This window comes from Fukomys damarensis, unplaced genomic scaffold (assembly GCF_012274545.1).
Source record: "Fukomys damarensis isolate Sample0158 unplaced genomic scaffold, DMR_v1.0_HiC HiC_scaffold_12, whole genome shotgun sequence".
NCBI classification, from domain to species: domain Eukaryota; kingdom Metazoa; phylum Chordata; class Mammalia; order Rodentia; family Bathyergidae; genus Fukomys; species Fukomys damarensis.
The window spans coordinates 20459939-20483268 of NW_022900924.1; the positions used below are offsets into that span (position 1 = coordinate 20459939).

The 23330-nt window shown below is 45.2% G+C and overlaps 1 long non-coding RNA gene across 1 annotated transcript; it reads left to right on the plus strand.

The window, feature by feature from the left end:
* Positions 1-5244: 5244 nt before the first annotated feature.
* Positions 5245-9050, plus strand: LOC104848378. The gene is made up of 3 exons (XR_776387.1): positions 5245-5388; positions 5987-6460; positions 8982-9050. It is a non-coding gene; the product is annotated as an uncharacterized LOC104848378 (long non-coding RNA).
* The last annotated feature ends 14280 nt before the right edge of the window (positions 9051-23330 follow it).

A 23330-nucleotide genomic window follows, 5' to 3' on the forward strand; every position in this document is an offset into this window, starting at 1 on the left:
CTTCTTTGGTTTTTCTTAGTTTTCTCTCTTTTTTCTTCTGTATTTTTGGGCCTCTGTCTTTGTTCATCTGTCTTCCATTTTCTCTTCTATGTGACATGTGTATGTTGGGTTGCTGGGTTTGGGTTGGGAACTCAGTTCAGTTCTTGTGTGGGCATTCTCCAAGCACAGTGTGGGAGACCGCCAGAACTTGAGCCAGGTGGAATTGGGTTCTGATTCTGGCTCTCCTGCCATTACCTGCATGACCAAGGAGGACCCAGTATCTGGTTTCATTTGCTTCTCTGCAAATTACAAATCCTACCTCATAAAGTGGTGGTGAGAGAATGAGATGGTTTATAATGTATTAAAACTGAATAATTGATTTTAGATTTTTGATGGTAAAGGGGATGATGATAGTGATATGACATGCACAAAATGAAAATACAGTTATGTCGATGGTGATGATGGTGATGATGGTGATGGTGATGGCGATGGTGGTGATGATGGTGGTGGTGGTGATGATGGTGATGGTGGTGATGGCGATGATGGTGATGATGGTGATGGTGGTGATGGTGGTGATGGTGATGATGGTGATGATGGTGGTGATAATGGTGGTGGTGATGATGGTGGTGATGATGGTGGTGATGATGGTGATGGTGATGGTGGTGATGATGGTGGTGGTGGTGATGGTGGTGATGGTGATGGTGGTGGTGATGGTGAGGATGGTGATGTAGTGGCGTTAAAGGCGATTATGTGTTAGAGACAACAATGACAACCTCATTGGCAATGATAATCTTGTTGGTGATGGTGGCAGTGATGACAGGGTATCCCTGTGAATTTACTGACTGTATTCCTTACCCAGTGATACCCTTTAAGGCCAGCTCCTTGGTTCTTTTTTTTCCAGTCCACAATGGTAGAAGATTCTGAGGATTCTTTGACATTGCTTTGTGGCAGTTGACCATTATTATTCTCTTTCTAATACCATCCTCAGCTGCCTGTATCTATGCCAAGCGATATCTTTGCCCTGAACATCAGAGTCTTAAGTATGTGTAGGGAGTTCTGTGTATGGAAAGTGAGTATATGTCCTTCCCCCTCGTCTGTATAGAGGTGTCCCTGTGACCTCGACTCCCCTGGTGTACACACAAGAAGGACTGGTGAGACCAAAGGCTCTGTGAACAAAGATTAGCTCCTACTCTTCAGGGGGTTGTGTTAATTCTATCCAGAAGAATGTGCATAGGAGACAAAGAAGAGCAACTTTCATGGGGTTGCAGGGAACTGGGCGTAACAGCGTGCGATGGAGTCTATCTGATCACAGCTGTCCACTCATACAGCATGCATGGCACTCCCAGAGTCACTATTGTTAAGGGCACCACTGACTGTCATTTCCAAATTCCTCACAACTTGCACGGACAGAGAGTAGCTTGACTCTGGGTCAGCGGTCCTTCACTGTTACACATTCTGAGTCCCTGGGGGTGCTGCCTTGGCTTCTGTCCTTTGTCACAGATCACCTGCCTTCCACTGGGGAACTCTAGTCCTTACACTAAAGTGTCAGGTAAGGACATAGAGTTTTTCCCTCTCCTGTAACAGGATAAGTGCAAATCATGTACCTGAAATTACTTGCCTGAGTCGTTTCAAACAGAATTGTGTCTCTGTGCTCATGTGCTTCACACTGGGCAGAACCCCCCCAAAGGTCTGTTTGCCCCTTAACTAAAATTCTTCTAAATTGTCTGGATGAGGCGAGTGCACCTGCTGTCCACCCTGACATCTGTGCCTTCAGGAAGTAACAGTTGGCAGAGAAATGAGAAGATCATTACAACCACAGCATCCATCCCTGTGTCCACGCTGTGAGCAGCTTTCAGGAAAGAGCATGGACAACTGGTAGACTTTAGGAGGAAAGAGTAATTTCTCACAGCCGGCCACTAAGTGTCTGTTTCTCTTATGAAAGTAGAAAAACACCCTTCTCCACAGTAGAGTCTTTGAGAACAACAGCAAAGCCTTTAGGGTTGTTAAGAATTGGGAGGTTGCCAAACACGGATTCCATTTGCAAAAAAGGGGTCACCCACACTGGAGAATCATAATTCTACCTTTTAAGAGTCCTTCGAGAGAGAAGGAAATCAGTGCTCCACCTACCAACAAGAAACATAGATGGCTTTTTCTGATTTGGGAGGAATTTGTTAAAGAGTGAGAAAGATTGAAGGTTTTATTAAGCCATAATAAAGGGAGCAATATTTTTCTGTGGTTTCCTAAAGGGACCCATGCCAGGGACCGTCCACTTCCAGAACTCTTTTCAGGGAGTAAAGCCCACTCCTAGGAGATGGGGGTGTCCAGAAACACTTCCACTAGCCATGCATGAGTCTGTGGGTATAGATAATTCCAGACTTTTCAGCTCCTCAGTTGTGCCAGCTGGGCGCTCACTAGCAGGCAGGCGCAGGTTACAGAAACTCTCTGTCACAGCAGGACTTCACTTCAAGGAGCTGTCCCAGGACCTCTGGGAAGAAATGATGGACTTGGATTTGCTGCGACAGGAAGACCAAAAACAGCGACTCAGCAAGAATCCCCATTAATATCTACCCCTGCCTGGAATATTATGTGTCAGTGTTCAAAAAGCACATCAAGATTGCTTTGGATTACAGTAATTTAGCAAAGCACTCGATGATGCATTCGGTTGGTCTAATAAATGAATACTTTTCTGTCTGAAGATTAATATGGTGAATATTTTGTCAAATAGGAAAAACACCTGTCATAATTAGCCTCATAATTTTTATTTTGTAAATGAGGACTTGGAGGAATTCTCCCAGATTCCTTCGAAGCTGGATTCTCTGAGGTTATCCTAGTTAGCACGTGTCCCCTTTCGGTGAATCCATGTGGGAAAAATCCATATCTAATTTATAAAGTAGAATTAGATGTAATTTATATATACAATGATGCTTTAAAAATCCTTTTTCTTGCTATGTTATCATCCAAAAGTAATTACATTGACTCTGGGGGATGGAAGGAGCCAGGTTTCCCTGAAATTTTCCCAAAGAAAATTAACTTTCTTTCTTTTTTATATAACTGTAGGAAATTTCATAAAATTATCCTAACTAGAGCTGTGCTTCAGGGATGTATCTTAGAAACTGGGTCTTGGGTCCCGTCATGAGCCCAGAACTAAGAAGGGGACACAGCATGCTCTGCCTTTCCTCAGGTCACCTGTGCTCAATACTGTATGAGACAGTAGACCCCTGAGGTGAGCGTATCTTGTTTGACTTGACGTGGGGTCATGATCCGCACTACAACACAGGACTACAGAATTGTTTTAGACCAGTTCTGTGCCTGGTCTGACCAGCCGAGTGCAGACAGAGCCAAGGCCCATGTGGTGCCCAGACCTCGGCCTGTGGAGCCTGTGACGCCCAGCGGTTTCCGCTGTCCACCAGGCTGGTTCACGTCCCATTGAAGTCTTTATTTTGGGCTGTTAGCAGCCTCACGCGTCCTCTGAGGTGCCTCTCGCTCCAGTGCCATCTTGGCACATTTAAGTTTTAATTAAACAGCTGCCATGTGCTCGTTAGTCCTGTGGCAAGCGGAGGCTTTATGGAGCGTTAATGCCATCTAAGCTGGATAAGACGCCTTCAGACTGCAGAGGAGGTGCGGGTGAGCTGCAACGGAACTTGCTGAAATGCTGAGAGAGGCAGGCGTGGAGAGGGACCTGGAGAGGTCACTGGTCGCATTGCTGCCATGGGTGCTGCGTGGGCCGGGCCGGGCTGAGCTGGAGGAGTCACAGGTCCACAGCACAGTGTGGGCTCACAGGCGTCGGCCTGTCTTCCTCTGCTTCCTCTGGAGTCTCTTTCTTTCTGCTTCAAAGCATCTCCTCTGTCAGTCTCTGCCTCAGTGTGTTCTCCCTCTCTCCCTGCCTTTCTCCTTTTTCCTTCTTCCTCTTCTCTCTCTCCTCCTTCTTTTTCTTCGTCCTCTTCCTCCTCCTCCTCTTCTTTATCTTCTTCTCTCTTGACCTTCTCCCTTCCTTCCTCCCTCCCTCTCGTCAGTCGCTAGCTGTCTGCCTGTCTGTGTTCAGGGGTCTGTCTATTTCTGCCCGTCTGCAGCTGTTCTACTCACTCTTGCCTTTGCTTTCCTCTCTGTCTTTCATTTTACTTCGTGTCTCTGTTAACCTTTCTGTGTGCCTTGGTCACGTTTGCCGTCTTTCTATAATGGTTGATCTCCAGCTTGCTGTGTGTCTTTGGTTTGGGTTAACTTCTGTTCCTGTCTTGCGTATTCTCTTTCTTCTATTCCTCTCTCCCTGCTGTTTTGCTCTCCAGTTGAGCTTCTGTATCTGGTTTCCGTCTCACTGCCATTCTCTCTGTGTTCCAGCTCTCTGTCCAGATGCTCCTACTTCTCCCAGTTTCTCTAGGGAGGGGACTCTTACCCAGCCCTTTCCTCTTCGTCTAAGCCTCAGCGTGGTAGGCTCCTGTCTCTCAACATCATCCTCCACTTGGCCTCCACAGACGGAGCCTGGAGCTGTGAGTCTGCCCTTCTCCGTCCAGCTCTTCCTGAGGCGGGGCTGTGAGTTCCTCCTCACATTTCCTAACTTTTCTCTTACCTTACAACAAGGTGCTCCTGTTCAGGCCCTGACACAAGAGCCACTCATCTCATGGTTCGCATCCACTCTCGACACCCACAAAAATCCCATCCTCTCTGCCCATCCCATCCACCCAGAAGCCAGGGCACAGGTAGAAGAGGGAGCTGAGGAACGGGGCATCTGCGGTGTGGCCCTGGCTGCCAAGGTGTGGCTTTGGGCACGCCATGCCCCGACTCGGTGCCCTCTGCTGAAAGATGGGTTCAGGGATCGCTCTTTCTCGTGGTCTTTGCTTTGGCATTGATACCCGCACCGACCACCGTGGTCTTGCTCTGCACCAACATGGCCCATTTGTGTATCATATTGGGGACCCCACTTCCCAGCACCTTCCGGTGGACTCCACGCCCACTCAGGTATGGCAGGATGTTTCTGTTCTTCATCATGAATCACCTCCAATTACATACATTTGCATGTCTAGGTGCATGTGCATAACATGTGTGTATAGACATGACAGAATACACATGTGTAATATGTAATGTGTACTATAGATATGCAGTGTTTAATGTACTATAGATATACAGACCTAATATACATTTTATTTTATGTTATATAGCAGTGGTGGTTAACCTATGGCACGCATGTTATTTGTTTTGTTTTTTAAGACAAAAAGATATTAACGTAGGAGTTGTCTTTTTCTAAACCAAAACCTCGGTATTCAGGTTTAATTGCAGTGTTGGCCACTGTCTCCAGGGAGCTGGTGGCCGAACCAGGACTGAGCCCACCTTCAGCCTCTCCTCACAGCCTCTCTCCTGCACCCGACCAGTGGCGAATCTACCCATCTGTGGCTGAGAAACTGAAGCACCTGTGAGGTGAGGGCGCCATTTGTGTCTGGGGCTACAGTGAAGATCATGATGCTTTTTGGTCAGCAAATCTCTCTGTGAGCTCAGACTGCAAAAGACATTGATTCATTAGAACCCTTTGGTTAGGACATTGCTGGCTACAAATAGGGGAAGCTCCCTGGGGCCAGCGGGAGCACAGACGGGATTTCCTATGATCACTGTGTAACTGCAGGGGCCCAGGGCTGGGAAGCAGTTGCTCCTCAGAAGGAGATGGGATCAGCCCGTTAGCAGCGTAGAAGTTTCCTCCATCCTTCCTGTCTCTCCTGTCTGCTCATCTGCTTTGTCTCTTCCTGCCTTTCGACTTTGTGGCCCACGTGGGACAAATGCCCACCAACTATTCCTGCATCAACATCAATCAAGGCTGGACTCTGTGATCTCCTCCCAAATTTCCTGAGCTCTGAACTGAGCAGTGGCACCTGGGTGGGAGGGTCATGGTTTCCACTGTAGTTTTTGGGCCACTTGCTGAGCTTTCCCTGAGAGTTGTGCACAGTGATTACTTCCCAGTTCCCTAAGCTGGCAGGGTCTGTCTTCGAGCAAAGCTAAATTTTTAACCATCATTCACTTCCAGGGCTGCTGGAGGTTGGATCTCAGGATTCCTCTTGGGTTTGAAGAGAACAGAGGGGATTGCGTCATGGGTGAGTGCTTAGCAGGCCATGGACAGTGCTGGAATTGTACTGCCAGGCAGCACCATAGAAATTCTGATCCTGAAAATGCCTTCTGTTTTTATTGCACCCCTTGCATTGCTTGCTGCCCTCCCACTACTTACAAAGTTAAGCTTTCTGCTGCCACCTGACTTTGCCTTTTGAAGAATTAAAGAACATACGGTCCTACAACCTGACTAATAAAGAGAGTTGACAGCAGCTGGCCCCCGGAACTGGACATACACATCTGTTTCTAAAGGTTACACTTTGAAGGGAACACAACAGAGAGCTGAATGAAAGACTCACCTGTAGTGTAGCACAAGCTTTTGACAACATGGGGCACCAACAGTTGACTGGAATGGAAATTAATTTGGAGAGACAACTCTCTCCTTGTGCCAAAGGTAGGTAGGAGATGTCCTTGGGATTTGGGGAGGATTTTAATGGCAGTTACAAATGGCAGGTGGAAATGCAATGGAAATGTTTAAGGAGATGGTCTTGGTTGAAATTGATAAGAAAAGCGCGTTTGGATCGACTTCACAATTATTTTGTAAAGTAAAGTCACTGTTCCTGAAAACTCCATTTGGGAAATCATGCAGAGTCCTCACTGCAGCAGTTGTAGAGGTGGGTGTGGGAGTACCTGGGGGACCCTTGTTTGCAGATCAAGGCATCACTGGAGCTTGCTTGGCATTTTCTACAGATCTGTGACTGATCCTTTATTGTCACACCCTTATTACTCAGTCTTTTTTTCTTGTAAAAGAATATTTATTAAGTCTTACAAAAGTGACTGATTGCAATGCAATTTACCACATAGATGTGGTTGCATTCTAACTTCCTAACTATGTGGGAAAAGTGACTTTTCCCAGCATATACTAATGAAACAGGCACAGGCAATAACAAAGTATATGTACTAACCTTTTTTTTTTTTTTTTTTTTTTTTGAGACAGGGTCTCACTATGTAGTTCAGACTGCTCTGGAACTCACTGTGTAGCCCAGGTTGGTCTTGAACTCACAGCGATCCTCTTGCCTCAGCCTCCCAAGTACTGGGATTACAGATGTACTAACTTTAAAAAAAAATTTACCCAGTTTTTGAGGCAAGGTCTCACTATGTAGCTCAGGCTGGCCTCAAACTCATAGTGATCCTCCTGCCTCAGCTTCCCAGTTCAGACTGCTCTGGAACTCACTGTGTAGCCCAGGTTGGTCTTGAACTCACAGCGATCCTCTTGCCTCAGCCTCCCAAGTACTGGGATTACAGATGTACTAACTTTAAAAAAAAATTTACCCAGTTTTTGAGGCAAGGTCTCACTATGTAGCTCAGGCTGGCCTCAAACTCATAGTGATCCTCCTGCCTCAGCTTCCCAAATGCTGGAATTACAGGCATGCACCATCACTCCTGCCTTATGTACTGAGGTTTTAAATCTCTTACTAAAAATTAGAGAAATTACAATTGTTTCTAAAGTGACCGTTGTGTTTCCCACTGGCTGGATTGAATTTAGAAACAACTTCAACCAAAAAATAGTAGTCCTAACCTTCATTAACATCCAGTTATTAATGTTTGCAGTATAATTGTATAGGTAGAAAAAGGTTTGAAAATAAGACATTATAAGCCACCTATCCTAAATCAATCACTTTCTTACTGAAAGTAGAGTAATGTGAACATGTGTTATTGACATGAGGAAGTGTGAAGGATCCCAAATTCTGGAGCTGGTCACCCCTGGCACAGCTCACTGGCAACACCTGGTCCTAATGCTGCTATGCAGTGCACAGAAGGATCAATCACCTGAACCCTGGGTGCACAGGGAGTGTTTAAAAGCAACTCCTGTCACTGGACTTACACTTTGACGTTAAGTCCATCCTAAATAGGAGAGAGCCGGGGGGAAGTGCACACCGGGGCTTCCATTTGTGTCATTTTCATGAGAACACTCTGGGATTCTCTTTGGAGTGTGTGTGAGTACAATGTTGAGCCTTTATGCCCCGAACCGAAAAAGCGGTCGACCAACAGAGCCACAGAGTCTGTCTGAAAGCTGTTTGGATCAGAGATTTGACAATGAGGGCCTTTGTTCCTGTTGTTGGTCAGTGTGGGTCTGGCTGTCAGAGCATCCTGGGCTCCACAGGGCTGCAGCCAGGATGAGCTCCCAGGGGACGGACACTGGGTGCAGGTTCCCTTGGGTCTGGTGGAGGCTGAGCAGGCACTGGTTCCTCTCCTTAGAGGATTTATGAGTTTCTGGCACCAGGCAGAAGTGGCCCTCGCCTGGGACAGCAGGATCTGAGGTCCACTCACACACAAGCTGCACAGGTTTTGTCAAATGAGTGTGGAACCTGGGCTCTTACCGAGCGTCTGTTTTTGTTCACATTTTATTTATATATTTGTTTGTTTGTTTATTTATTTAATGGTACCAGGGATCAAACTCAGGTCCTTATGCTTGCGAGGCAGGTGGCGGAATCACTGAGCTAAATCCCTGGCCCCAGTGTAGATATTTTAGACTTAAAACACAAAATGACTTCAGCCCCTCTCCTGGCCTACAATTCCTAAAATCATGAGTTTGTATGTGCTAAGTTTTTAACACACTTTATGATGTTAAAGTCTTTAAGAAATCAAATTCATCTGTGTACTACCTAAAAATAATCTCATGATCAGTCACAAACTGCAGTTGGGAAAACCTCCCAGAGAGCATCTCTTCTGTTCTCTGTCTTGAGTTTTGCTTTTGCTCTAAGTCCCGCTTAGCATTTCTTCAAGTCCACCACCATTCTGCCTCTGTCACACTATTTGGAGGACACCGTTTGGGCCCCAACTGCATGATTCCTGCATGTTTTTAAGACTATGAATGGAGCTGAACTTTCATAGCACAGCTTCGAAAGATCTGGGAGAAAACATTAAACTGTTGGCACAGTTTCTCTCCCACTGAACTGATTCATTCATTTTAGGAAAGTAACAGTGATGGAAGTGGATGCTGTCTTCACGGATGCTCCTCCACTTGACCCCGCATAGGCAGAACACAGCTCTCTTCTCACAGGATCTCGAATGCAGAGCCCAGTCTGTCTGTCCAGTGGTCGATGAGGTCGGGGAAGAATAATGTCTACTTGTTCCAGCCCCCTCTTCAAGGCAGAGAGTTCCGAAGGGGTCCGTGCCTTAAACCAGAGATTACTTTGATAAGAGAGAAATTAAGTTTTTGTGAAACCCAATTTCAGGAAAGAACACACTTAGAGAAGCCTCAGTGTGGTATGAACTGTTTAAGTTTGACCAAGGTAACCTACATAAAATACCATGCTGTGGCCCCTCCTTGCAAGTGGGATTCAGAGATGACACACAGGACCCAGAGCCCAGTGAAATCTGAAATTCACATCAACAACTGCTTTGTTTTTTGCCAGTGGCAAATACTTCATGGAGCATATGTTGTTTGGCTGAAATCCAAATTCAGTGGGAAGTCCTGGTTTTATTTCCTAAATCTGACAAACACCTACCTGAAATCGAGGTATTCACTGTGCACGTGTTGATTAAGTCAATTCAGTCTTGCTAAGTGGTTTAGGGTTTGGAAAGATCTGAGGTGAAATGTATATGCTTACATGCGAAGGGCCTGCACATGGTGACTGCTGGCCTCCGCGTAGGCCGACAGACGCTGTTTCTCACTCCCAGACCATGGCTGCGGAGCGGAGGCGGCATGGCGATGTTTCCAGAGAACGGGTGTTTGGCCTCTTAAGCCACAAGGGCTCAGACAAGCTGCTCACTTACGCTGTTCTCTGAGCCTTGTGTGCCCCCTACAAGGGCAGGCATAGAGACCCACAGGCTGGAGTCCTCTGTCTCCTGCCCAGGAAGACCTGCTCCCCTCCAGCCGGGTGCAGAGCCGTGAGAAGGGCACCCCACGCTGTGCCGTGCTCTGGCATCTGTACCCGTCCCACGGAGATGTAGCAAAGCTCCTCCCAGTGCCACCCACGCAGCGCTGTGTAGGAAGGAAGTTACACGCTCCGGGGTTACTCTGGAAACGGAAGGAGAGAGAAGCTCCCAGAAAACTGCGATGGGGGGTTACGGGAGAAGCTTTGGGTCACCTTGCTTACAGCTCTGCTAAGTCTTCTTCTTGAGAAAACCAAGCTCTGCAGCAACTCCACGAACGCATGTCAATGCAAAAATATAAGTAAATAGGTGTAATGCGTTAAGTATCCGCACTGATGTTAAATTATATGGCCACCCTGGGAGAAACAGCTCTCTGCATAGATATTTTCACCCCCACGACAGCCTCTTCACTCATTTTGCAGGAGCCACGAAAGGTGCACAGCACTCAGCAGGGCCCTGCGGACGGGCTCAGCTCGCGAAGAGTTCACTCCTACAGCAGCGCAGGAAACCGTGGGCCTGAGGGGAGGTGACCGGAAGCCTCCAGACCCTTGTAGGGACTCTGTATAAAGTTTGCCCATGGGAACCTCTGTGTGTAGGGACCCCTGACCTACCTGAGAGAGAAGGTATGGATCAGAGGGAAATTTAAATCGTAATGGTCCTGCTACAAAATCTAGCGTGTTGTTCATGTCTGAGAACTGCCCATACTATGGGGAATGGAAAAGGGCAGATGTTAGGATGTGGAATCTGGAGGAAAACAGGTTTTCTGGACTGGGGTATTGGCCTACCTTAACGAGATTGGAGGAAATAAACGCCAAGTTTCAAACTCACCTTCAAATGAGGACATTGTGTGCATATCCACACAGTTCGGGCAGAACAGTCAGGCCCAACCGCCCCTGGGGGACATGTTTCTATTTCCCTTTCATTTCAAACAGCAGGGCCTGCCTGGGGCTGGTAGGAGTGGGGGTCCGGGGGTGCTCTGTGGCTGCTGTTACCACCCCGGGGAGCAGCCGAACCACCCATGCTGGGTCTGCAGGACGAGGCAGTGGCGAGACAGTGATTAGGCTGGAGAATAAACTACCTCAGTGCTGGGCTTCAGCCCCAGTCTTCCAGCTGGGGATGGGAAAGCACCAATGGGCCCCGGCATCTTCCTGCCTGAGAAGGGAGGCGCTTTGACCACTGTTGGTCATCGCGCAAGCCATGGCTGCTCCGGGTGTCCTGCAGCTCTTGGGATGACTCCCCCACCCCTGACAGCGAGGACAGGTGGACCCAGCACATAGGCACGCAGGAGCAGGACAGTGCTCACCCTTGGCAGTTAACAGACCGGTGACCGCGGTCCTGGAGGGCTGCCCCTCCCCTGACATAAGCAGCCCTCCTCATCCTGAGGGGCCATTCTAGGAAAGTCACTTTACTGCTCAAGCCCGATAAAGCCTCACGCAGATGGCTTCACTGTCCAATGGAGCAGGACTGGCCAGTTGCTTGGAGAGCTGGAGACTCCAAAGGCTCCTAGTGCCGAGAGCTGCTTGCAGGCGGAACTCCTACACTGAGCAAGCTGTAGACGTGAAGAGCGGTTAGCAGCCAGAGCGCTGCTGAAGGGCTCCCTCCGGCTGCGGAGCGCTGCTTGAGAGCCGCTGGGAACTGCCAGCTCTGGTTGCGACAGCCCTGAGGAAGACTCCTGGGCGCAGCTTGGAGCCGCTGCCGTTCAGAACTGAGGGCGGCAGCACTTGAAGCTCAGATCTGTTAATGCTAAGGAGGCCGTGCTTTGCTTTTTTATTACTGCTATCCAAGTGGGAGCAAAAGGGCCCTCAGAACCTTCAGTTCATTGATGACGAAAAGCAAACAAACAAGTCAGCTCTAAAAATGGAAGATCTGGGAAAGAGAGCTTTCAGGCAATGTCCATGGGAAAGGCTTTGGCCATTTTTATCAGCAGTGGGCTCTGTGTCTATTCACTGCTTAGAGAGGTTTTGCAATGATCCTTGGGTAGCATTCAACAGCTTCCAGTAGTGTGTACTTTCTAGGAAGGAGGTCAAAGAACAGCTGGGCAGTTTGGTTGAAACCTGAATCGACACCTGCTTTGTTTATTTAATGCAGGGAGATGTTGGGCATGAAATATAAAAATTAGACAGAGGGCATAAGTGTTTTTGAAAATGCAGAATTTTAAAATAAGAAATTGATCTGTTTGTCTTGAGAAGCTTAAATTAGGCTCACATCCTGTGTGTATCATCGCCTGGCACTGAGTAGCAACATACGTGCTGCATCATAGAGAAGCAGGCGTTCTGGAACTGAACTCAATCTTTGCCTTTCCTTCTGGTCTCTCCAAGCACAAAGGCTGAGGGGCAAATGGCATTTCTCAGCACACTGTGCTCCTCCTTTTCTTGCAGTAGCACTTCCTTTGCCAGTGGACAATGAATATATGAGAACCTTTGTCCAAAATGAGCCCAAATGATGGGCACCATGTTGTCATCTGTCCTAGGATTCTGCTGCATTCAAGGCCATGAGAGTAACGCTGGGAGACTGGAGCACATTCTGCCAAAAAGTGAGTTTCCAGGCTCAGGGGGCCCTTGAAGCCCCATGAAAGGAGAAGTGTTTGGAGGGAGTGCGAGAGCTTAGCCATGGGGCGAAGGAGAAATGGGCAGTGATAGGGACTTTTTAAAAAGTGCTGAAAGGGACACCGCATGGACCAGGGAATGTAGGTGTTCTTTTTTCCCCCTGAACTTTGAAAGTGGAAACTATAAGAAAGCTAATTTTAGTTCATTATAAAGAAATAGATACTTCAGAGTATCTTAGGATGGCTACAGTTTTCAGAACGTGGTCTAAGTGTGGCTTTGCCTTACGGAGCTCTCTGAACATTGGTGGGTTATGTTAGCTCAGTTCCTTGCCTTGATTTCCTTATGAGGGGTCTGGTGTTGGTGAGAGTCTAATGTGATTGTATCTCATGCAGAAGTTAGTTCTAAATCAGAGTGCAGAAGGCAAAAAGACCCTTTGAAATTCTTCAAATTAAACCTAAATACCAGGTCATGGATACTTACCATCTTAAAATCCAGGAATTCATTCTTCTGTTCTTTTTGGACTTGGCTGTTGCTAAATTCTCTGAGTCCTGTTAAGTCAAAGCTAAGCTTAAAATCAAAGGACTTACAGAAATGTGTGATGTTTTATTACTTTAATTCTTGGTGTACATAGCTAAATATTCATGTGTGAAATGTATGCATGCTGCAACAGCTTTGGATAAGAATAAGGCAAAATCTGTAAAATGACCTAACATTGTTGACCTAGTATATATGTTTTAATATGAGTGGAGTAGAAGCTTAAAGGATGAAGTTTTATTAAATGGTAGGCTGTACACCTTCAGCAGAAGTTCTGGAACGCCAAGGGTTACAGTGAACACAAGTGGAAGGAAAAAGGAGGGGGAAGGAAGGGAGGGGGAAGTGGGGAAGGACGGAAGCCAGTTCTCATGATGGGATAAGCGTGTCTTCATGAGTTGTTCATGAAACGTCTTCAGAGATGTCTCTTGTGAATCCCTTTCCACTGGAAGTGATCAAAACAAATGGAAACGTTTGCAGTCTACTGGGTTTTCCTTGGGTACAAACATTGGCCTTAGTACTCAGATGCTATGATTCAAGAATTAAATGTATTTTTCCATATTTACTGAGCATCTCTTTTATGCAGCACAATGCTCAGGTAGCTTGGAGAGATATGAAAATTGAATGCAAGTGGTTTCTGCCCATAGAAGTTTATACCATAGACAATGGATACCAGCAGCAGAGTTGTTATGGGTGAGGACTATTTTAAATGCATGTGCAATATCAACTTATTCACCACTTGTACAAGACTCTAAGGTGAGCAGTGCTCTACACCTTTTTTTCAGCTTTAATTGAGTTTATTGGTACATTTTAGGGATACAGTAGTTACATTTTCCAGCAGCAGAGTTGTTATGGGTGAGGACTATTTTAAATGCATGTGCAATATCAACTTATTCACCACTTGTACAAGACTCTAAGGTGAGCAGTGCTCTACACCTTTTTTTCAGCTTTAATTGAGTTTATTGGTACATTTTAGGGATACAGTACAGTTACATTCATTGTTGGGAGTGTAAATACCGAATAGTTTCCCTGGTGTGAATAATCTGCAACAATGCAATGCTCTACACTTTAAAGATGTGAAATTCGAGGCATCGAGAAGGCAAGCAGCTCCTTCAAGGACACTCTGACAGTGAGTGCTGGAGCCAGAGTTCCAGCTCAGCAGCTGCCAGAGGGCAAACTCTCCACTGTGTGCCATTGCTTTGTCCTTCCGGATGCTGGGCGCAGTGTGATGCAAAGGGTCTTGGGAGAACGAGCAAGGTGCCATCACCTCCGCTTCCTGTGATGGTGGTGGTGGGGTTAATTGGCCAATCATGAGTTTTCCTGATGTCTGTAACGCACAACTGTTTTCAGCCACATCACCCGAAAGGCATGCTTTCTTCTCTTTACCAAGTTATTTAAAGAGCTTCACGAGAGATATGAAAAGACGGCTGACCAAAGTGCTAATCTTTTTGTGTCTCTTTCTGATAAAAGAGTGGATTTACAGTCTTGTGCACTACTAATGGTACTGTTTGTTCATAAACTGTGGCTTCCAGGGCTCCAGAAGAGTGTTACATCATTAGCACACACTTCACCCTCTTTTTCTTGGAAAAGAAATTTAAGTGAAGCCATGCGGTCACAGAGAGAGCCCTTACCAAATTAGCTCTGCAATAATGAGAGGTTCAGGACTTTGGTGGAATCTAGATTGGGCAATAATGAGATGCTAAAGACCGAATAAAGAAGATGTTAGTATGTTCTGCCCCTAGAGAACCACTGTGCTTCTGAACACGGCTTCTGCGTGCTCAGGGCCACGTTGCTCCTGATGAATGAGCTGCCATATAGAAATTTAAAGTGTCCCTGCTGCTGGCTTAGAAAAGAAAAGCATTGGTTTTGAAGTCACATCTGTGCTGCCCAAGTGAAAGCAGAACTGTTGTTGAAGAGCTCACTGATGGAGATTTCCTAGAGGGCTGGCTTTGCAGAGCAGGTGAGATGGGAGGTGATGTGTTTCCTGAAAGGCTTTCTAAGAGGGGTGGGTATTTTGAGCTATATTAACTGAACTAAAGGTGTTTTAGAAGATTCATGTAGAGAAGATATGGACGGATGAGGCAAGTAGCAGGATCTGGGAGGTCTAACATGCATCTTTGCATTAATTAGAGACCATTGGTTCCCAGTGATGCACACTTAAACAAACTTCTTAGGCCAAACAGGAAATTGGTTGGATCATGTATATGCTGCTAAAGTTTATTGCAAAGTTGAGCTGAGGAGTTCCCTGGGTTATTGTTGCTTTCACTAATCCCAGTCCTTCTGTGTAATCTGCATTTCAAGGCAACCTCTTGCAGTGGTGGGGTCACACAGGCTCAAGAGTTTAGACCTCTGAGATTCTATTCCAGTGGAACAGTGTCTGTTCCCAGACATTTCACCAAAAATCTTTGATGCGACAGACTTGGGTCTTGTGCCCATGTCCAAGGTGGCTGCACTATAGACATACGTGAATTGTGTCATGCCAGACCTATGTTGTGCATCCACACGTTGACTTCCCACAGAAAACAGCCCTGTGAGATTACTCACACTGCTTTATTTGCCTTGTCTGCTCTTGGATTGCCCATAGAATATTACGTGTTTGAAGCTAGCTCTCAGAGTGTAAAGCTATTGCCTCTCAGAGATGAAAATGTGCCCACAGTTTCACTAACATGTTGCAAATGGCAATACAAACCAGGTTCTGTTACTAGGTATTAAGAGATACAAAGAAAACCCTGAATTTTTTAGCTCAAAAATATTTCCATCAATAGAGGCAGAAATAAGAGAGAATTATCCCAATTAAGTCACATCACTCCCAAAATACACAGAGAATTTAGTAATTCTATGGCTCTTTATTAATGCCAATCATTTGGATAATGAAGGTGCTGAGAGGTATTCCCAGCTTTAGAAAAGAGAGGAAGGCTACACCTTAGCAGAGATGAGAACACCACAGGATTCCAGAGCACGGGGAGCATTCAGTCCACAGCTCGCTCATTAGGGAAGAAATTCTCCCAGCTCTATTGTCAACTGAGCAGCAGCCTGTAGAGAAGGATGCGCTTTATTCTGTTCCTATTCTTTATTCATTCTTTTCTAATTACATCTTCTAAACTGCTGTTTGGATTTAATTTGCCACTGAAATAGCATAACCACTTAAGGATTAAGCTACAAAGATAAGAAAATAACACAGATGTACTACCCGGCTTTGTGCTATTGGAACCACTCATCACAGGCAGCTTAGAGGAGGAAGGGTTTATTTTTGGTATTGGTTTCCAAAGGGTCAGTCCATGGTCTGGCTGCCTGTAGGGCAGAAGGTCTTGGCAGAAAGGCATAGTGGAGTGAAGCCATGCACATCGTGGTGGTCAGAAAACAGAGCGAGGGACATTGCCAGAGAGGAAGGGAACAAGACTAGCTCTAGTCCCCAAGGCCACGCCTCTGTGACTCCTCCAGAGCCACCTGGAAGTCTGCTCCACTAATCCTGGGTGACTCTCCAGCCAGTCAAGTCAATAATGCAGCTTAACTCACCCAACAGACTCCCATGTGCTTCTGCGCTTTAATTTTTCTCTCTGTGAAGTATTGTATTAACTTTCTCAAAGTCACCTCTCTTAGATAAAGAAGCTAAGCAGTAATGTCTCTTTATAGTGTGACGCCTTCTAAAGCTAAGTTTTCTTCACTCCACATTTTCTTTATTTTTCAAACCAAAGTGTTGATTGCCAAATACTATCAATACAAGCCAACTTCTTAGGGTTCTCTTGCCAACAGCCATTCTTATTAACCAAAGGCTTCAACCTTATCACTTGTCAGTGGAGATGGCTCTGCACACAGAAGGACAAGTGGAGTGGATGCCCTCACAGCCGCTCCATGGATATTTGAAAACTGCAGATGTGAACTTCATGTTTACTCTGGTACATACGTAAGAGGTACTTTTGAAACATACAGTGAATGTTTAAATTAAAAATTGTTATTATACTGAAAGCAGTATGTTCATCCCCTTGTCACTGTCTGCACACAATGCTCCATACCTACAACTGAAAGGAGGAGAGCTTTATTTTGACTCATGTTTTAGACCATAGTTGGCCGGCTCCAAGGCAGGAAGGCACAGCGGAAGGGTCTGGTTGAAGAGAGCTGCTCACAGGATGATGGCCAGGAAGCAGAGAGAGAATTAGAGACCTGGAAGGGACCCATCTTGCCCCACCCCACCCCAGGGACCTGCCCCCTCCAGCCAGGCTCTAGCTCCTAATGTCACATTTAGCTGGAGCTGATTTAATCACTTTTCAAAAGCTGCACCACCTATGCATTCGTACCTAGGAGCACATTTGTCCCGTCATTCTTGGCCTTTCTGAAAGTCCGTTTTCATGTCTATTTGTGCCATCTTGTCTGCCTCAGTGTCACAGATCCATTTGATCTTATTTACTTTTCAGGGACATTGTGACTTTGGGGAAGAGTGATAAGTTCTGTTATAAGGTGTGGTGAATTAAGGTGAATAAGGATGCACTATAATGCCTTTACCTGACATAAATCACCATAAATATTTTGAATTGATTCAGGACATCCAGGCAGCTATGAAAAGACCCTCATGATAGAGGACCTCCAGAACTGCTTCAGAAACTGGCAAGAACCATGGGAGAAGTGTGTTTAAAGTGAGGGGGGACTAATGCAACTTGTCTTTTACTGGATTTAAAAAATTTTTAAGCATTCACTGTATTTTATATCACACCTTGTATCTTACAAATTTTGACTTCTTAACTTAAAGGGAAACATTTGTGGCTTCCCTTTGGCATTATCCAAACTGCAGGCATCACTGCTCTTGTACTTTGGGCTATTATTAGGTAAAATGAGGATCACTGGAACAGAAGCACTGTGATACTTCCACAGTAGCTGTGGTAACCGAGACAGCTGCTAAGCAATTCCCAAGCAGGTAGCTTGTACAACACGGAGGGAGCAGACAAAGAGCTGATCCTACCTCAGCAGGGACAGCGTGTGGATCTGCACAAGACTCATCACACTATGTACCCACCCCTTAAAACCTGTGAATTTTATATCGCTTGTATTTTCACTCAGTGCTCTTGGATCACAAGTGACCACGGGGAATTGAAACCACAGAGAGTGAAGCCATAGAGAGTAGGGGCTGACTACTATAAGTCAGATATTGCCCAGTATCTTTTGAATACATCATTTTATGAAAGTGTAGGTTACAATCTTGATCTACTTTTTAATTACATCTGTGCAGTACATGTTAGATATCCGTATTTTGAGCTTTCTCTGTGTCTCAGAAATCTACTTGTAGGGGTATATGTGTCCCACATTGCTTATTGAGACAGCCTGTGGGGTGGAATAATACTGCTCAGAATCTGCAGGTTCGCAAGCTCTGGTTCTCCTGCTCTGTTTTGATAGCTGCTACTGAGGCAGGGGGACCTGTGGGGTAGCATATATAACCAAGATAATGAAAACAAGGCTATATGGTAAGTCCCCAACTTACAAATGAGTTCTGTTCCAGGAGAGCCTTTTCAAGTCAGATTCATTTGTAAGTGTGCCAGTGTAAGTCTTTTACACCTTTGACACAAATATACAATGTAAAGCATAAAAGCACAAATACTGTAAATAAAGTATTTTCACTTTTAAGCACACAGCAGCTCATCTGTGACATGGTCTGGTAGCCTTGTGAGCTACTTCTGTGGTTTGTTAGCATCTACAAATGCTTTTGATGTGAGGTCCCTTTGTATCTGCGAAAGCTCCCAACTTGAACGTTCATATGTCAGGAACTTACTGTTTTTTATTAAAACACATAAAGGGTTTGGCATAATGTAAACCCTTAGCGAATGTCAGTCATTGTCATTAAAACACCACATTGTTTTTCTAGGGAGGTATTTCTTTATAAAGGGCTTTGGAAACAAAGAGCAGACCAGGGCACCAGGAGAGAATGCCTCACCTCTGCCTTGCAACATCCAGGTGACATGTGCATGGCACAGCCCTTTGTGTCTCTAGCCTCTTTTCTCATAGTTGTTATGGTTGTTTCTGGCCCAACTACCTCACGCAGTAAATCTTTGTGACCCTGAATCACATTCAGAACTTTCAGGAGGCTGCAATCTCACCACAGAGTTTCATATAATCATCAAGAAGACCATTGCAATCATAGTTTGTCATCATCCCACCACAGGAGGGTTACACCAAGCCTTTTTTTAACCTCCTCTGGCAGAGTGCTAGGATTGTATTATATCCTCAGAAGCAGAATGAATCCAGTGGAGGATTTGTCTAATTTCGTTATCAAGAATAATTTCTTTAAAGGTTCCTAATCCCTCGCTCTCTTTTCAGATTTTCTTTCCTTGGCTCCTTAAACCAGAAAAGGAGAGGATAGAGTCTTAGATTTATTGAATATCTTGCAGAAACTCCACAGGCTCTCAGGACATTCTTTAGGTTGATTATTTCATGTGAAGTTCATACTAGCCTTTCATGACAAGGCACAGTGTCTCAATTACATGGACACTAAGATGAAGGGCCAGGAGGTGTATTGTCCAGGGAGATGGACTTGGGTTTGGATCCAGCTCACTCTAGGGCATGTGCTCTGTTGGGTGTGCTGCCCACTAGGATTTACTCTGTACCACTTGTGAAGGATAAGGGTCTCTTGAGTGTTTTCTGTGGAGCTGGGTGCAGCTGTTTGCAGAGGACAGATGATGGGAGTGACCCTGTGAGTTCGTGGAACCACAGTTTTATAGGGAAGTCTGACAGCTCACGGTACACATGCGTGTTCTAGTGAATGCAAGTTCTAGAACAAGAATTGTATTCCCCAGGAAAAATGAGGGATGAGCAAACACTGGAGTGTCAGACCACTCCGCCACATAGGAGTTCTGCTTTTCATAGAGCAACTGTAGCTCACTGTGTTGCCGAAGTGAATTAAGCAGACAGAACACTAGAGTTCTTTCTCTGCTACAGACTGCATCAGTGGAAGGCCACCCCATTCCAGACCACTCACCAGCTCACTGAGAAATCAATGATCTGCACCTGTCTGTCGGACTTTGGTGAGCAGGCCTGTTAGAGACACAATGCCTGCAAATTAAAGAAAAGTAAACATCCCGTCTAATCGAATAATGTGCTACTTAAAGTTAAATCAATAGGCTCACATTTCTAGTCTGAATAAAACATGACTCCTTAATAGAGTTATATCAGACATTCAGGTCTAATGGGCCCCATGGTTCCAAGATTTAACTATAGAGATGGGATTGCAATGAGCACAAGAATAGGGCCAAATAAAAGGCTGGAGGGAGTGCATTTGACATTTACCCCAGCACAGGCTTGAGCAAATGAAAATCAATTTACTTGAAGAAAATCCCCCACCACGATGTTAGATGCTGTGTGGTATCAACATTTATTCTTTTCAATATTTATTCACCTCATTGGGGAGAGCAGAGCCCTCAGCTTTAGTCATGGCCTCTGGGTACAGCCCAGAAGTAAAAGTGAATTAATGCAGTTCCCTGGTAATAAGTGGCAAGGTCAACCTAAACCACCTTGCAAATAAATAGGTAGGGAGGACTCTGCACTCTCAAAGCAAATTGCAAAACACTGGTGCTACAATGCTCAGAGTTGTAAGGAAAAGATCTATGTCAGGGAACTGTCTCCTGGTCTTGTTTCGTAAATGTTCGTTTCCCCAGAGCAACTTCTGCATTAGGCAGGGATGGAAGCCAAACCCAGGCCTATGCTTCTATTATACAGTCTTAGAATAAGGGCAGAAAATATACGTTCTTACCAGCCTTAGTTCAAAACATCCTAGGGAAGCTCTCTGACCTAGATTGGGTTAAAAGCCTAGCCCCAAGCTAACTGCTATATGTGTGTGTGTGCATGTGAGTGTGTGTGTGCATGAGTGTGTGTTCTAGGTGTATGTGTATGTGTTCTGTGTGTGTGTGTGTGTGTGTGTGTGTGTGTAGTGATGGGTATACTGATTCCTATGTAAAGTGGTCCAAAACTAGAATAAAATAGGAGAGTTGCTGTCGTCACCCAAAAAGTGAGATGCCCTTTTCAAAAGATTTTTGTTTCAGAGAAACAAACCAAAGACTTTATACCCCATGTAATTCTAACCCTGGAGCCTAGAAATATAAACATTGTTCCAAGTTACCTGGCCTTCTTTGAACATTTTGGTATAGAGGAAAGTTAAACTTAGCAAAGGCCAAACAAGTTTGAATGTCATAGGCTCCAGTGCACAACCGGAGAGTATAGAGTGGATGGCAGAGGAAAGAGCCAGCGTCATGCCTGTAGGACAGAGGACAGTAAAATATGAACCAACTCCAGTGAGGTCATTTCTGCCATGATTTGATTACTAGACAACAAATTACTTGAGCAGTTGGTATCTTTATGAAAAGGAAAGAAAGAATAGACAAAATTATTTTTGTTGTACAGGACAGAAATTTGACTTTTTTTTTTTTTTGGCTCATGCAATTAGGAAAGATGCTGAAGTGTGTCTGTGTGTATCTGTGCCCATATAGCTGTGTGTACACACATGCCTGGATTCAGAGAGTAACCTGGCTGGCTGGATCTCATTTTTGAGTTTAATCCCTGCCCCCGTGTCCTGTGCTAGTAGGTAGAGCTTTGTGGTTGGTAACCCAGAAAAGCCCCATTGACTAGGGGAGGGAGAAGGATTTCCCCTAGAAAGTAAAACTCAGCCATTCAGGGTGTCAATCTTTCCCTGAGTGAAGCATCTGTTTGCTTGATTTGTGGTGTTAGAGTTAGTGCTCTGGTGGGGATGGAGTGTGTGCTTAAACCCAGAACCTGGATGAGATAGTTCCTGACATTTCTTCTGCATATTTGATATGTATTTAGACATGGTTTCATGATCAGTAAGTTTGCAGAGAAATCTGTGTGCTTTTGTGAGGCTGTTGAGGATCTTTGTACCAATCTGAGTGTAGCATTGCATATCTGAGGACAAAGGATACTGATAATTTCCATAGATCTTTTGGCTATCCTTGGGTGCTTCTTCCCTTGAAATGTGTGTGTGTGTGTGTGTGTGTGTGTGTGTGTGTGTGTGTGTGTGTGTGCATGTGTGCATTTGTGCTTTAGTTTTTATTTTATTTTGGCCCCATACTTATTTTTATAAAGAAATAAGAAGGTGCTAAAAATAAGGCTTTCAGATGCAGGTTATCCTTTGCACCAATCAAATGGGCTTAAATAATGAATGAATTACTAGATGAATTAGTTGAAAAGTCTTCAACTAGTGAAGGTCTTGAATGGGTTTGATCAGGACTGAGGTTCCATTTCTCCCTAGCAGAAATGGGTTTCCGATTAGTTAGTAAGGAGAGCTCCAAAGGCTATCAGGGCGACAGGTAGAAGGAACATCTATGCTCATCCAAGGAAGAGCCCCAAACTCAGATCCTGGAGAGGATGTGGCTCTCCCTAAATGACAGAGACTAGGAGGCCACCCTCTGAAGCACCCTGGGAATGTGGCTGCTCCATCTCACCTGGGCTGTCTACTGCACAGTGAGGCCCGGAATTAGTGGGAGAAGCCACTGGAGCAGCTGCTGCCCACAGACGTCTTGGCCTGGGGGTAGGCAGGTTCTGCTGGAAGGGAACCCAGCCAGGGAGCAGGATGGCCTCCTGGGCAGCATCGCTCCTGTGTCTCCACTGAGGAAGCTCAGCACTGGAGGAATCTCAACGGGAAACAGTGAAAGTGCTTTTATAAAATGAGTTAAATTATTTTAGTGTAAGTTTGTGAAGGGCAATTCATTAATTCATCATGGAGAGTTGGTACATGCTCTATTTTTCACATCAATATTTTACAGAGCACTGATCCAACGTTTAATCCTCCTACTTCCGCTTTCCCTCACCTCCTTCAGCTTTCCCTCCATCCCTAGACCCCCTCTATCTGCCAATGTGTCTCTCCATTTTTTCCTATCATTTATCTTTTATTTTGATCTTTAAATTATTTATACTTTGAGTTTCTCAGATAAGAGAAATCATATGATATTTAACCTGTGTCTGATTTATTTCATTTAACTTTATAATTTCTGGGTATGCCCACTTTCCTCCAAATGACTCAAATATATGCTTCTTTATGGCTGAATAGTACTCCATTGTGTATAAATATCACCTTTTCTCCATCTCTTCATCTGTTGATGGACATGTAGTTCACTTCCAAGACTGAGCTATTATAAGTGATGGCCAATTCCTTTGTACAGAGCAGATAATAAAGAGCAAAATGGAGATACGAGGAAAAATACTAAAACACATTCCTCATGCAGCTCTCTGGGAGCCAAATGAGACAATGCAAAGTTCTCTGAAGTGAAGAAGAATTGATCCAAACTTTTAAGAACTGCAATACTTGGGAGGGAAATGGAGGGGGGAGAGGGAGAGAGCGAGGGAGGGAGAGAGAGAGATAGAAGGAGGACTCTATGA